The sequence below is a fragment of the Oncorhynchus nerka genome, linkage group LG3, assembly GCF_034236695.1.
Source record: "Oncorhynchus nerka isolate Pitt River linkage group LG3, Oner_Uvic_2.0, whole genome shotgun sequence".
In the NCBI taxonomy this organism is placed as follows: Eukaryota; Metazoa; Chordata; class Actinopteri; order Salmoniformes; family Salmonidae; genus Oncorhynchus; species Oncorhynchus nerka.
Genome location: NC_088398.1, coordinates 71521877 through 71537416, shown reverse-complemented (window position 1 = coordinate 71537416; position 15540 = coordinate 71521877).

Genomic DNA, 15540 nt, shown 5'->3' with positions numbered 1-15540 from the left:
GATGGGATTCCTCTGAATGATGGGATTCCTCTGACCGATGGGATTCCTCTGACCGATGGGATTCCTCTGACCGATGGGATTCCTCTGAATGATGGGATTCCTCTGACCGATGGGATTCCTCTGACCGATGGGATTCCTCTGACCGATGGGATTCCTCTGACCGATGGGATTCCTCTGAATGATGGGATTCCTCTGACCGATGGGATTCCTCTGACCGATGGGATTCCTCTGACCGATGGGATTCCTCTGACCGATGGGATTCCTCTGAATGATGGGATTCCTCTGACCGATGGGATTCCTCTGACCGATGGGATTCCTCTGAATGATGGGATTCCTCTGAATGACGGGATTCCTCTGAATGATGGGATTCCTCTGAATGACGGGATACTTCTGAATGACGGGATACTTCTGAATGATGGGATACTTCTGAATGACGGGATACTTCTGAATGACGGGATACTTCTGAATGATGGGATTCCTCTGAATGACGGGATACTTCTGAATGATGGGATACTTCTGAATGATGGGATTCCTCTGAATGACGGGATACTTCTGAATGATGGAATACTTCTGAATGATGGGATACTTCTGAATGATGGGATACTTTTGAATGACGGGATACTTCTGAATGATGGGATACTTCTGAATGATGGGATACTTCTGAATGATGGGATACTTCTGAAGGATGGGATTCCTCTGAATGACGGGATACTTCTGAATGATGGGATACTTCTGAATGACGGGATACTTCTGAATGACGGGATACTTCTGAATGATGGGATACTTCTGAATGACGGGATACTTCTGAATGACGGGATTCTTCTGAATGACGGGATACTTCTGAATGATGGGATACTTCTGAATGATGGAATACTTCCCTCACTGAGAATATCATGTGGAACTAAATCTGAAAAATATATTTTGATTGAAATGGGATCGGAGCATTGGGAGCAGAGCATTCAGAGTCTGCAGGTATGGTATGTATTTTCTCTTCCCATGGGGTATTTAGTGGTTGTGGTTGTGTCATACAGTTCTCACAGGTTTATCATTCCTCCCGTTATCTCCTCTCGCCCCCTACCACCCCCTCTCGCCCCCTACCACCCCCTCTCGCCCCTACCACCCCCTCTCTCCCTCTACCACCCCCTCTCTCCCTCTACCACCCCCACCTGTGGTTGTGCTTTCAGTTCGTTGGGTGTGCATACTTTAAACTCAGGAGAGTTAGAGAGAATATTCATTTGACCTATTCTCAGTGGATGGACAGAAGAAAGTGTTGTTGAATGTGTTATGCAGCTGAAAGAAAGAGAGACCCCAGTGACTGTACCTTTCATTACTAGAGGAGAGGAGAGGAGAGGAGAGGAGAGGAGAGGAGAGGAGAGGAGAGGAGAGGAGAGGAGAAGAGAGGAGAGAAGAAGAGAGGAGAGGAGAGGAGAGGAGAGAAGAAGAGGAGAGACAAGAGGATAGAGGAGAGGAGAAGAGAGAAAAGGAGGAGAGAAGAGAGGGGAGAGGAGGAGAGAAGAGGGAGTGAACATTGTATCGTTGTCCAGAAGAAAGCATCTCTAAGAGTTCTGTGTGAGTGAGATGTGACACTTCTGAGAACGTCTTTAAACAGCCATGAGACACTCCATGTGCATGTTGGAGTTAGAGGAAACGTGAACTTACATCAGTCTCCCTCTAATGGCTATGATTAGGACTGGAGGAGGGTAGGATGAAGCTAGAGCGCTATCTGATGCCACTCATGTAGTAACGCTGATATCTTGGCACCAGGTGGCAGTGTTGGTCAATAAATTAAATCCTTCTAGGAGTGTTCAATGAGTTGTAAATGCATGTTGTAAATTATACCACTAGGTGGCAAAGAAACATCCCAGTAGTGACTCCTCCCAGAAAAATGTGTGTGTGTTTATTTATTTGTATGCAGTTGAGTGAGTGTTGGCAGTAGCAGTAAGCAGGAATGGTTGGCATGCTTGAAATTCTGTGTAACACAGTTAAACCCAATGTTTGTGTGTGTGGCACAGTTAAACCCAAAGTGTGTGTTTGTGCGTGGAAGCATGTGTGTGTGACAACGGTCAGCAGAAGTGGCTGGTAATCAGGCAGTGGGAAAACAGGGTGGCAGCACTCTGAGACATTTGATGGGAGATTATCCTAAAATTATCCCTAGAATTACTCCAACCCAGCTGGAGAGAGAGAGGTCTTGTCCACAGATGGGGATAGAAGGAGGGAGAGAACATTGGACGGAGGAGTGGGTGTAATGAGTCTGACAGTGTTGGTACATTGGGTTAATGAACCATGTTAATCCAAATCAAACAGCCATAAGCAGCAGATGTGACTCCAAGCAGTGGATATATGGTAAGAGGACAACCTATAGAGACGGAGTATCCAAGCTAACTGTGTGACAGAATGCTGTGAGGTACAAACAAAGGGGGACACCTAGTCAGTTGCACAACTGAATGCATTCAACTGGAATGTGTCTTCCAGCATTTAACCCAACCCCTCTGAACCAGAGAGGTGCGGGGGGCTGCCTTAAAGGACATCCACAGCGCCAGGGGAACAGTTGTTGGGTTTTAACTGCCATGTTCAAGGGTATAACGACAGATTTTTCCACTTGCCGGGTCAGGGACTTGAACCAGTGACCTTTCGGTTACTTTCCCAACGCTCTTAACCTCTAGGCTACCTGTCTCCTCTGACATGTTTACTGAACACTTATCACAGAGTTGCTCTATGCCACTTATCTCTCAATGAAGGCCTCCACACACACACACACACACACACACACACACACACACACACACACACACACACACACACACACACACACACACACACACACACACAGTGCGTGTGTGTGTGTGGGGTTGAGTGCATGTTATCCATGTGAAACCCAGTGTGGGATAATTGGGGCACTTCCCCTATGGTATTACCCCCACCCCACCGCCACCACCACCACCTTTTAGTGCACACCCACGCAGTCCAATGTATACAACACCCTTCTAGAAAGAGAGGGGTGGTAGAGGGAGAGAGGGGGTGGTAGGGGAGAGAGGGGGTGGTAGAGGGAGAGAGGGGGTGGTAGAGGGAGAGAGGGGGTGGTAGAGGGAGAGAGGGGGTGGTAGAGGGAGAGAGTAGGGAGAGAGGGGGGTAGAGGGAGAGAGGGGTGGTAGGGGAGAGGGGTGGAGAGAGGGGGTGGTAGAGGGAGAGAGGGGGTGGTAGGGGAGAGAGGGGGTGGTAGAGGGAGAGAGGGGTGGTAGGGGGAGAGAGGTGGTAGGGGAGAGAGGGGTGGTAGGGGGGAGAGGGGTGGTAGGGGGAGAGAGAGGGGTGGTAGAGGGAGAGAGGGGGTGGTAGGGGGAGAGAGGGGGAGAGAGGGGGGGGAGAGAGGGGGTAGTAGGGGAGAGAGGGGTGGTAGAGGGAGAGAGGGGGGTGGTAGAGGGAGAGAGGGGGTGGTAGGGGAGAGAGGGGGTGGTAGGGGGAGGGGGTGGAGAGAGGGGTGGTAGAGGGGAGAGGGGGTGGTAGAGGGAGAGAGGGGTGGTGGGGGGAGAGAGGGGGTGGTAGGGGGAGAGAGGGGGTGGTAGAGGGAGAGAGGGGGTGGTAGAGGGAGAGAGGGGGTGGTAGGGGGAGAGAGGGGGTGGTAGGGGGAGAGAGGGGTGGTAGAGGGAGAGAGGGGGTGGTAGAGGGAGAGAGGGGGTGGTAGGGGGAGAGAGGGGGTGGTAGAGGGAGAGAGGGGTGGTAGAGGGAGAGAGGGGGTGGTAGGGGGAGAGAGGGGGGTGGTAGGGGAGAGAGGGGGTGGTAGAGGGAGAGAGGGGTGGTAGAGGGAGAGAGGGGGTGGAGAGAGGGGGGTGGTAGAGGGAGAGAGGGGGGTAGAGGGAGAGAGGGGTGGTAGAGGGAGAGAGGGGGTGGTAGAGGGAGAGAGGGGGTGGTAGGGGGAGAGAGGGGGGTGGTAGAGGGAGAGGGGGGTGGAGAGGGGGAGGGAGAGAGGGGTGGTAGGGGGAGAGGGGGTGGTAGGGGGAGAGAGGGGTGGTAGGGGAGAGAGGGGGTGGTAGAGGGAGAGAGGGGTGGTAGAGGGAGAGAGGGGGTGGTAGGGGAGAGAGGGGGGTAGGGTAGAGGGAGAGAGGGGGTGGTAGAGGGGGGAGAGAGGGGGTGGTAGAGGGAGAGAGGGGGTGGTAGAGGGAGAGAGGGGGTGGTAGAGGGAGAGAGGGGGTGGTAGGGGGAGAGAGGGGTGGTAGAGGGAGAGAGGGGTGGTAGAGGGAGAGAGGGGGTGGTAGAGGGGGGAGGGAGGGAGAGGGGGTGGTAGAGGGAGAGAGGGGGTGGAGGGGAGAGAGGGGTGGTAGAGGGAGAGAGGGGGTGGTAGAGGGGAGAGAGAGGGGGTGGTAGAGGGAGAGAGGGGGGGTGGAGGGAGAGAGGGGGTGGTAGAGGAGAGAGGGGGTGGTAGGGGGAGAGAGGGGGTGGTAGAGGGGAGGTGGTAGAGAGGGGTGGAGGAGAGAGGGGTGGTAGAGGGAGAGAGGGGGTGGTAGGGGAGAGAGGGGGTGGTAGGGGGAGAGGGGGGGGTAGAGGGAGAGAGGGGAGGTAGAGGGAGAGAGGGGGTGGTAGGGGGAGAGGGGGTGGAGGGAGAGAGGGGGTGGTAGAGGGAGAGAGGGGTGGTAGGGGGGAGAAAGGGGGGTGGTAGAGGGAGAGAGGGGGTAGGGGGTAGAGGAGGGGAGAGAGGTGGTAGGGGGAGAGAGGTAGGGGGAGAGAGGGGGTGGTAGAGGGAGAGAGGGGGTGGTAGGTAGGGAGAGAGGGGGGGAGAGGGGGTGGTAGAGGGAGAGAGAGGGGGGGGGTAGAGGGAGAGAGGGGTGGAGAGGGGAGAGGGGGGAGAGAGGGGGGGTAGAGGGAGAGAGGGGGGTGGTAGAGGAGAGAGAGGGAGGGAGAGAGGGGGTGGTAGAGGGAGGTAGAGGGGGAGAGGGGGGGTGGTAGGGGAGAGAGGGGTGGTAGGGAGAGAGGGGGTGGTAGAGGGAGAGAGGGGTGGTAGAGGGAGAGAGGGGGTGGTAGAGGGAGAGAGGGGTGGTAGAGGGAGAGAGGGGGTGGTAGGGAGGAGAGAGGGGTGGTAGGGAGAGAGGGGGTGGTAGGGGAGAGAGGGGTGGTAGAGGGAGAGAGGGGGTGGTAGAGGGAGAGAGGGGGTAGAGGGAGAGAGGGGAGGGGGAGAGAGGGGTGGTAGAGGGAGAGGGGGTGGTAGGGAGAGAGGGGGTGGTAGGGGGAGAGAGGGGTGGTAGAGGGAGAGAGGGGGTGGTAGGGGAGAGAGGGAGTAGAGAGGATAGGGGAGAGGGGTGGTAGAGGGAGAGAGGGGGTGGTAGAGGGAGAGAGGGGTGGTAGGGAGAGAGGGGGTGGTAGAGGGAGAGAGGGGTGGTAGGGGAGAGAGGGGGTGGTAGGAGGGAGAGAGGGGGTGGTAGGGGAGAGAGGGGGGGTAGAGGGAGAGAGGGGTGGTAGAGGAGAGAGGGGGTAGTAGGGGGAGAGAGGGGTGGTAGGGGAGAGAGGGGGTGGTAGGGGAGAGAGGGGGTGGTAGGGAGGGGGGTAGAGGGGGGAGGGAGAGAGGGGTGGTAGAGGGAGAGAGGGGGTGGTAGAGGGAGAGAGGGGGTGGTAGAGGGAGAGGGGGTGGTAGAGGGGGGAGAGAGGGGGGGTAGGGGAGAGAGAGGGAGAGAGGGGGTGGTAGAGGGAGAGAGGGGGTGGTAGAGGGAGAGAGGGGGGGGGGTAGGGGGAGAGAGGGGTGGTAGGGGGAGAGAGGGGGTGGTAGAGGGAGAGAGGGGGTGGTAGGGGAGAGAGGGGGTGGTAGAGGGAGAGAGGGGGTGGTAGGGGAGAGGGGGGGGTAGAGGGAGAGAGGGGGTGGGAAGAGGGAGAGAGGGGTGGGTAGGGGGAGAGAGGGGGTGGTAGAGGGAGAGAGGGGGTGGTAGAGGGAGAGAGGGGTGGTAGAGGGAGAGAGGGGGTAGAGAGAGGGGGTGGTAGGGGGAGAGAGGGGTGGTAGAGGAGAGGGGGGTGGTAGAGGGAGAGGGGGGGTAGAGGGGGGAGAGGGGGGGTAGGGGAGGGGGGTGGTAGAGGGAGAGAGGGGTGGTAGAGGGAGAGAGGGGGTGGTAGAGGGAGAGAGGGGGTGGTAGAGGGAGAGAGGGGGGGTAGGGGGAGAGAGGGGGTGGTAGAGGGAGAGAGGGGGGGTGGTAGAGGGGGGGAGAGAGGGGGGTGGTAGAGGGAGAGAGGGGTGGTAGAGGAGGGAGAGAGGGGGTAGTAGGGGAGAGAGGGGTGGTAGGGGAGAGAGGGGGGGTAGAGGGAGAGAGGGGGGGTAGAGGGAGGGGGTGGTAGAGGGAGAGAGGGGGTGGTGGGGAGGAGAGGGGGGTGGTAGAGGGAGAGGGGGGGTAGAGGGAGAGAGGGGGTGGTAGAGGGAGAGGGGGGGTGGTAGGGGGAGAGAGGGGGTGGTAGAGGGAGAGAGGGGGTGGTAGGGGGAGAGAGGGGGTGGTAGAGGGAGAGAGGGTGGAGGGGTGTAGGGGGAGAGGGTGGTAGGGGAGAGAGGGGGGTAGAGGGAGAGAGGGTGGTAGAGGGAGAGGGGGAGGGGTAGAGGGAGAGAGGGGTGGTAGAGGGAGAGAGGGGCAGGGTAGGGGAGAGAGGGGAGAGGAGAGGGGGCAGAGGGAGAGAGGGTGGTAGAGGGAGAGAGGGGGGGGTAGGGGGAGGGGGAGAGGGGTGGTAGAGGGAGAGGGGGGTGGTAGGGGGAGGGAGAGGGGGTGGTAGAGGGAGAGAGGGGGTGGTAGGGGGAGAGAGGGGGTGGTAGAGGGGGAGAGAGGGGGTGGTAGAGGGAGAGAGGGGTGGTAGAGGGGGAGAGGGAGAGGGGGTAGGGGTAGAGGGAGAGAGGGGTGGTAGAGGGAGAGGGGGTGGTAGAGGGAGAGAGGGGGGGTGGTAGAGGGAGAGAGGGGGTAGGGGGGAGGAGAGAGGGGTGGGAGGGGAGAGAGGGGGTGGGAGGAGAGGGGGTGGTAGAGGGAGAGAGGGGTGGTAGAGGGAGAGAGGGGGTGGTAGAGGGAGAGAGGGGTGGTAGGGAGAGAGGGAGGGGTGGTAGAGGGGAGAGAGGGGGTGGTAGGGGGAGAGAGGGGTGGTAGAGGGAGAGAGAGGGAGAGAGGGGTGGTAGGGGGGAGAGGGGGTGGTAGAGGAGAGAGGGGGAGGGAGAGGAGAGGGTGGTAGGGGAGAGAGGAGAGGGGGTGGTAGAGGGAGAGAGGGGTGGTAGAGGAGAGAGGGGTGGAGGGAGAGAGGGGTGGTAGGGGAGAGAGGGGGGGTAGAGGGAGAGAGGGGGTGGTAGAGGGAGAGAGGGGTGGTAGGGGGAGAGAGGGGGGGTGGTAGAGGGAGAGGGGGGTGGTAGGGGGGAGAGAGGAGAGGTGGTAGAGGGAGAGAGAGGGGTGGTAGAGGGAGAGAGGGGGTGTAGGGGGAGAGAGGGGTGGTAGAGGGAGAGAGGGGGGTAGGGGGAGGGGGGAGGGAGAGGGGGGAGAGGAGGGGTGGTAGGGAGAGAGGGGGTGGTAGAGGGGAGAGAGGGGGTGGTAGAGGAGAGAGGGGGTGGTAGAGGGGAGAGGGGGTGGTAGAGGAGAGAGGGGGGTGGTAGAGGGAGAGAGGGGTGGTAGGGGGAGAGGAGGTGGTAGGGGAGAGAGGGGGTGGTAGAGGAGAGGGGGTGGTAGAGGGAGAGGGGTGGTAGGGAGAGAGGGTGGTAGGGAGAGAGGGGGTGGTAGAGGGAGAGAGGGGGTGGTAGGGGAGAGAGGGGGTGGTAGGGGGAGAGAGGGGGTGGTAGAGGGAGAGAGGGGGGGTAGGGGAGAGAGGGGGGTAGAGGGAGAGAGGGGTGGTAGGGGGAGAGGGGGTGGTAGGGAGAGAGGGGGGTGGTAGAGGCAGAGAGAGGGGGTGGTAGAGGGGAGAGAGGGGGGTGGTAGGGGTGGAGAGGGAGAGAGGGGTGGTAGAGGGAGAGAGGGTGGAGGGGAGAGAGGGGGTGGTAGAGGGAGAGGGGGTGGTAGGGAGAGAGGGGGGTAGGGGGAGAGGGGGTGGAGGGAGAGAGGGGAGAGAGGGTGGTAGAGGGAGAGAGGGGGTAGGGGGGAGGAGAGGGGGAGAGGGGTAGAGGGGAGAGAGGGGTGGTAGGGGAGAGAGGGGGTGGTAGAGGGAGAGAGGGGGTGGTAGAGGGAGAGGGGTGGTAGAGGGAGAGGGTGGTAGGGGGAGAGAGGGGGTGGTAGGGGGAGAGGTAGAGGGAGAGAGGGTGGTAGAGGGAGAGAGGGGGTGGTAGAGGGGAGAGGGGGAGAGGGGTGGTAGAGGGGAGAGAGGGGGTGGTAGAGGGAGAGAGGGGGTGGTGAGGGAGGGAGAGGGGGAGAGGGGGTGGTAGAGGGGGGAGAGAGGGGGTGGTAGAGGGAGAGAGGGGGTGGTAGAGGGAGAGAGGGGGTGGTAGAGGGAGAGGGGGTGGTAGAGGGAGAGAGGGGGTGGTAGGGGAGAGAGGGGAGAGGGGGGGAGAGGGAGAGGGGTGGTAGGGGAGAGAGAGAGGAGAGAGGGGTGGTAGAGGAGAGAGTAGGGGAGAGAGGGGGTGGTAGGGGAGAGAGGGGGTGGTAGGGGAGAGAGGGGGGTGGGAGGGAGAGAGGGGGTGGTAGAGGGAGAGAGGGGGTGGTAGGGGAGAGAGGGGGGGTAGAGGAGAGAGGGGGTGGTAGAGGGAGAGAGGGGGTGGTAGAGGAGAGAGGGGGTGGTAGGGGGAGAGAGGGGGTAGGGTAGAGGGAGAGAGGGGTGGTAGAGGGAGAGAGGGGGTGGTAGGGGAGAGAGGGGGTGGTAGAGGGAGAGAGGGGGGGGGTAGGGGAGAGAGGGGGTGGTAGGGGGGGAGGGGAGAGTGGAGAGAGGGGGGTGGTAGGGGGAGAGAGGGGGTGGTAGAGGGAGAGAGGGGGGTGGGGTAGAGGGAGAGAGGGGGTGGTAGGGGGTGGTAGGGGGAGAGAGGGGTAGGGGGGAGAGGGGGAGAGGGAGAGAGGGGGTAGAGGGAGAGAGGGGGTAGGGGGAGAGGGTGGAGAGAGGGGGTGGTAGAGGAGAGGGGGGGTGGAGGGAGAGAGGGGGTGGTAGAGGGAGAGAGGGGTGGTAGGGGAGAGAGGGGGTGGTAGGGAGGGAGAGGGGGTGGTAGGGGAGAGAGGGGGGTGGGAGAGAGGGGGTAGAGGGAGAGAGGGGTGGTAGAGGGAGAGAGGGGGTGGTAGGGGAGAGAGGGGGTGGTAGAGGGAGAGAGGGGTGGTAGAGGGGGAGGGGTGGAGAGGGGGTGGTAGAGGGAGAGAGGGGTGGAGGGGAGAGGGGGTGGTAGGGGAGAGAGGGGGTGGTAGGGGGAGAGAGGGGTGGTAGGGGAGAGAGGGGGTGGTAGGGGAGAGAGGGGGTGGTAGGAGGAGGAGGGGTGGTAGAGGGAGAGGGGTGGTAGAGGGAGAGGGGTGGTAGGGGAGAGAGGGGGGGTGGTAGGGAGAGAGGGGTGGTAGGGGAGAGGGGTGGTAGAGGGAGAGAGGGGGTGGTAGAGGGAGAGAGGGGTGGTAGAGGGAGAGAGGGGGGTAGGGGGAGAGAGGGGGTGGTAGGGGAGAGAGGGGTGGTAGAGGGAGAGAGGGGTGGTAGGGGGAGAGGGGGTGGTAGAGGGAGAGGGGGTGGTAGAGGGAGAGAGGGGTGGAGGGAGAGAGGGGGTGGTAGAGGGAGAGAGGGGGTGGTAGGGGGAGAGAGGGGGTGGTAGAGGGAGAGAGGGGGTGGTAGAGGGAGAGAGGGGGTGGTAGGGGAGAGGGGGTGGAGAGGAGAGAGGGGGTGGTAGAGGGAGAGAGGGGGTGGTAGGGGAGAGGGGTGGTAGGGAGAGAGGGGGTGGTAGGGGGAGAGAGAGGGAGAGAGGGGGTGGTAGAGGGAGAGAGGGTGGTAGAGGGAGAGAGGGGGTAGGGGGAGAGGGGTGGTAGGGAGAGAGGGGGTGGTAGGAGAGAGGGGTGGTAGAGAGAGAGGGGGTGGTAGAGGAGAGAGGGGTGGTGGAGGGGGAGGGGGTGGTAGGGGAGAGGGGGGTGGTAGGGGGAGAGAGGGGTGGGAGAGGGGGAGAGGGGGTGGTAGAGGGAGAGAGGGGGTAGAGGGAGAGAGGGGTGGTAGAGGGGAGAGGGGTGGTAGAGGAGAGAGGGGGGGGTAGAGGGAGGAGAGAGGGGGTGGTAGAGGGAGAGAGGGGGTGGTAGAGGGAGAGAGGGGGGGTGGTAGAGGGAGAGAGGGGTAGGGAGAGAGGGGGTAGGGAGAGAGGGTGGTGGTAGAGGGAGAGAGGGGGTAGGTAGGGGGAGAGAGGGGGGTGGTAGAGGAGAGAGGGGGGTAGAGGGAGAGAGGTAGGGGGAGAGAGGGGGGTGGTAGAGGAGAGAGGGGGTGGTAGGGGAGAGAGGGGGGGGTAGGGGGAGAGAGGGGGTGGTAGAGGGAGAGGGGGTGGAGAGAGGGAGAGAGGGGTGGTAGAGGGAGAGGGGGGTGGTAGGGGAGAGAGGGGGTGGTAGGGAGAGAGGGTGGTAGGGGGAGAGAGGGGGTGGTAGGGGAGAGAGGGGGTGGTAGGGGAGAGAGGGGGTGGTAGAGGGAGAGAGGGGGTGGTAGAGGGAGAGAGGGGGTGGTAGGGGAGAGAGGGGGGTAGGGAGGGGAGAGAGGGGGTGGTAGGGGGAGAGAGGGGGAGGGGGTGGTAGGGGAGAGAGGGAGAGAGGAGGGGGTGGTAGAGGGAGAGGGGGTGGTAGGGGAGAGAGGGGGTGGTAGAGGGAGAGAGGGGGTGGTAGAGGGGGGAGAGGGGGTGGTAGAGGAGAGAGGGGGTGGTAGGGGGAGAGAGGGGGGTAGAGGGAGAGAGGGGGTGGTAGAGGGAGAGAGGGGGTGGTAGGGGGAGAGAGGGGGTGGTAGAGGGAGAGAGGGGTGGTAGGGGGAGAGGGGGTGGTAGAGGGAGAGAGGGGGGGTAGGGGAGAGAGGGGTGGAGAGGAGAGAGGGGGTGGTAGAGGGGGAGAGAGGGGTGGTAGGGGGAGAGAGGGGTGGTAGAGGGAGAGAGGGGGTGGTAGAGGGAGAGGGGGTGGTAGGGGGAGAGAGGGGGTGGTAGGGAGGGAGAGAGGGGTGGAGGGGGGGGTGGTAGAGGGAGAGAGGGGGTGGTAGGGGGAGAGAGGGGGTAGAGGGAGAGAGGGGTGGAGAGAGGGGGTGGTAGAGGGAGAGAGGGGGGGAGAGGGGGTGGTAGAGGGAGAGAGGGGGTGGTAGAGGGAGAGAGGGGGTGGTAGGGGGTAGAGAGGGGGTGGTAGAGGGAGAGAGGGGGAGGGTAGAGGGAGAGGGGTGGTAGGGAGAGAGGGGGTGGTAGAGGGAGAGAGGGGAGAGAGAGGGGTGGTAGAGGGAGAGAGGGGGTGGTAGGGGGAGAGAGGGGGTGGTAGAGGGAGAGAGGGGGTGGTAGAGGGAGAGGGGGTGGGGGGGAGAGAGGGGGGTGGTAGAGGGAGAGAGGGGGTGGTAGGGGGAGAGACAGGGGGTAGGGTAGAGGGGAGAGGGGGTGGTAGGGGAGAGAGGGGGTGGTAGAGGGAGAGAGGGGGTGGTAGAGAGGGAGAGGGGGGGGTAGGGGAGAGGCAGAGAGAGAGGGGGGTAGGGGGAGAGAGGGGTGGTAGGGGGAGAGGAGAGGGGTGGTAGAGGGAGAGAGGGGGTAGGGTAGGGGGAGAGAGGGGGTGGTAGGGGAGAGAGGGGGTGGTAGAGGGAGAGAGGGGTGGTAGGGGAGAGAGGGGGTAGGGTAGGGGGAGAGAGGGGGTAGGGTAGAGGAGAGGGGGGTGGTAGGGGAGAGAGGGGGGTGGTAGAGGGAGAGAGGGGGTGGTAGAGGGAGAGAGGGGGTGGTAGGGGAGAGAGGGGTGGTAGGGGAGAGAGGGGGGGTGGTAGAGGGAGAGAGGGGGTGGTAGGGGGGAGAGAGGGTAGAGGGAGGGGGTAGGGTAGAGGGAGAGAGAGGGGGTGGTAGGGGGAGGAGGGAGAGAGGGGGTGGTAGAGGGAGAGAGGGGGTGGTAGAGGGAGAGGGGGTGGTAGGGGGAGAGAGGGGTGGTAGGGTAGAGGGGTGGTAGGGGGAGAGAGGGGGTGGTAGAGGGAGAGGGGGTGGTAGAGGGAGAGAGGGGGGTAGAGAGGGGGTGGTAGAGGGAGAGAGGGGGTGGTAGGGAGGGAGAGGGGGTGGTAGGGGAGAGAGGGGGTAGGGGGGAGAGAGAGGGGTGGTAGAGGGAGAGAGGGGTGGTAGAGGGAGAGAGGGTGGTAGGGTGGTAGGGGAGAGAGGGGGGTGGTAGAGGGAGAGAGGGGTGGTAGGGGGAGAGGGGGGGTAGGGAGAGAGGGTGGTAGGGAGAGAGGGGTAGGGGGAGAGGGGGGTAGAGGGAGAGGGGGTGGTAGGGGAGAGAGGGGTGGTAGAGGAGAGAGGGGGGGTGGTAGAGGGAGAGAGGGGGTAGGGTAGAGGGAGAGAGGGGGTGGTAGAGGGAGAGAGGGGTGGTAGGGGAGAGAGGGGGGTAGGGAGAGAGGGGGTGGTAGGGGAGAGGGGGTGGTAGAGGAGAGAGGGGGTAGAGGTATAGGAGAGGGGGTGGTAGGAGAGGAGAGAGGGGGGGTAGGGGGAGAGGGGTGGTAGAGGGGAGAGAGGGGGTGGTAGGGAGAGAGGGGGTGGTAGGGGAGAGGGGGTGGTAGAGGGAGAGAGGGGGGGTAGGGGGTAGAGGGAGAGAGGGGTGGTAGAGGGAGAGAGGGGTGGTAGAGGGAGAGAGGGGGTGGTAGAGGGAGAGAGGGGGTGGTAGAGGAGAGAGGGGGTGGTAGGGGGAGAGAGGGGGTGGTAGAGGGAGAGAGGGGGTAGAGGGATGGAGAGGGGGTGGTAGGGGAGAGAGGGGGTGGTAGGGGAGAGAGGGGGTGGTAGGGAGAGAGGGGGTGGTAGAGGGAGAGAGGGGGTGGTAGGGAGAGAGGGGGGAGAGGGAGAGGGGTGGTAGAGAGAGAGAGGGGGGGGGTGGTAGAGGGAGAGAGGGGGTGGTAGGGAGAGAGGGGAGGGGGGTAGAGGGAGAGAGGGGGGTAGAGGGAAAGAGGGGGTGGTAGGGAGAGGGGTGGAGAGAGGGGGTGGTATAGGAGAGAGGGGGTGGTAGAGGGAGAGAGAGGGGGTGGTAGAGGAGAGAGGGGGTGGTAGAGAGAGGGGGTGGTAGGGGGAGAGAGGTGGTAGAGGGAGAGAGGGGGTGGTAGAGGGAGAGAGGGGGTGGTAGAGGGAGAGAGGGGGTGGTAGAGGGAGAGGGGGGTGGTAGGGGGAGGGGGTGGTAGAGGGAGAGAGGGGGTGGTAGAGGGGAGAGAGGGGGTGGTAGAGGGAGAGAGGGGGGTGGTAGAGGAGAGAGGGGGTAGGGTAGAGGGAGAGAGGGGGTGGTAGAGGGAGAGAGGGGTGGTAGGGGAGAGAGGGGGTGGTAGAGGGAGAGAGGGGGTGGTAGGGGGAGAGAGGGGGTGGTAGGGGGAGAGGGGGGGTGGTAGAGGGAGAGAGGGGGTGGTAGAGGGGGAGAGGGGGGAGAGAGGGGTAGAGGAGAGAGGGGGGGTAGAGAGAGAGGGGTGGTAGGGGAGAGAGAGAGGGGGTAGGGTAGAGGGAGAGGGGGTAGGGTAGAGGGAGAGAGGGGGTGGTAGAGGGGGGGAGAGAGGGGGTGGTAGGGGAGAGAGGGGTGGTAGAGAGAGGGGGTGGTAGAGGGAGAGAGGGGGGTAGGGAGAGGGGGGGTAGAGGGAGAGAGGGGTGGTAGAGGGGGAGGAGAGAGGGGGTGGTAGAGGGAGAGAGGGGGTGGTAGAGGGAGAGAGGGGTGGTAGGGAGGAGGGGGTGGTAGAGGAGAGAGGGGGTGGAGGGGGTGGTAGAGGGAGAGAGGGGGTAGGTAGAGGGGGTGGTAGAGGGAGAGGGGTGGTAGAGGGAGAGAGGGGGTGGTAGAGGAGAGAGGGGGTGGTAGAGGGAGAGAGGGGGGTGGTAGAGGGAGAGAGGGGGTGGTAGAGGGGGGAGAGAGGGGGTGGTAGAGGGAGAGAGGGGGTGGTAGGGGTGGTAGAGGGGTGGTAGAGGGAGAGAGGGGGTAGAGGAGAGAGGGGTGGTAGAGGGAGAGGGGGGGTGGTAGGGGGTAGGAGAGGGGGTAGAGGGAGAGGAGGGGGAGAGAGGGGTGGTAGGGGAGAGAGGGGGTGGTAGGGGGAGAGAGGGGGTGGTAGAGGGAGAGAGGGGGTGGGAGGAGGGAGAGGGAGGGGGGGTGGTAGTGGGAGAGAGGGATGGGAGAGAGGGGTGGGGAGAGAGGGGTGGTAGTGGGAGAGAGGGGGTAGAGGGAGAGAGGGAGAGCGGAGGGTGGTAGAGGAAGAGAGGGGGTGGTAGGGAGAGAGGGGGTGGTAGAGGTAGAGGAGAGGGGGTGGTAGAGGGAGAGAGGGGGTGGTAGAGGGAGAGAGAGGGGTGGTAGGGGAGAGAGGGGTGGTAGAGGAGAGGGGGGTGGTAGAGGGAGAGAGGGGGTGGTAGGGGGAGAGAGGGGGTGGTAGAGGGAGAGAGGGGGTGGTAGAGGGAGAGAGGGGGTGGTAGGGAGAGAGAGGGGGTAGAGGGAGAGGGAGAGAGGAGAGGGTGGTAGAGGGAGAGAGGGGGTAGGGGAGAGAGGGGGTGGTAGGGAGGGAGAGAGGGGGTGGTAGAGGGAGAGAGGGGGTGGTAGTGGGAGAGAGGGGGTGGTAGGGGAGAGAGGGGGTGGTAGAAGGGAGAGAGGGGGTGGTAGGGGCGAGAGGGGTGGTAGAGGGAGAGAGGGGTGGTAGGGGGGAGAGAGAGGGGGTGGTAGGGGGAGAGAGGGGGTAGTAGAGGGAGAGAGGGGGTGGTAGAGGGAGAGTAGGGGTAGAGAGGGAGAGAGGGGTAGTGGGAGAGAGGGGGTGGTAGAGGGAGAGAGGGGGTGGTAGTGGGAGAGAGGGGGTGGTAGGGGGCGAGAGGGGGTGGTAGAGGGAGAGAGGGGTGGTAGGGGGAGAGAGGGGGTGGTAGAGGGAGAGAGGGGGGGTAGGGGGAGAGAGTAGTAGGGAGAGAGGGGGTGGTAGGGGGAGAGAGGGGTGGTAGAGGGAGAGAGGGGGTGGTAGAGGGAGAGAGGGGGTGGTAGGGGCGAGAGGAGAAAATGGGAGGAATGACAAACCTGTGAGAACTGTATGACAATTAGAGACAGACCAATACTGTGGAGAGAGAGTGGAGGAGTGATGGATGGAGACGGAGGGAAGGAGGAAGCAGAGGTTTAAGTAGACCTTTCGTGGTGCTCTGACTTCCTGCAGGTCCTTCTTCTTCCTTGGTCTGTTTTTCGTAGGGTGAGTAAGGTTGGGTGGGAGGGATGATAGGGAGGGAGGGAGGGATGGATGGAGATGGATGCATGGAGACAGTGGGAGGGATGGATGGGTGGATGTAGATGGGTGGATGGATGGAGATGGAGGGAGGGTGGATGGAGTTGGATGGATGGAGACGGAGGGAGGGAGGGATAGATGGAGATGGAGGGGGGGATGGCTGGAGACGGAGGGAGGGATGGAAAGAGATGTATGATGGAGACAGAGCGAGGGAAGGGATGGATGGAGACAGGAATTGATGAGAGAGAGAGGGATGAGGGGAAAGAG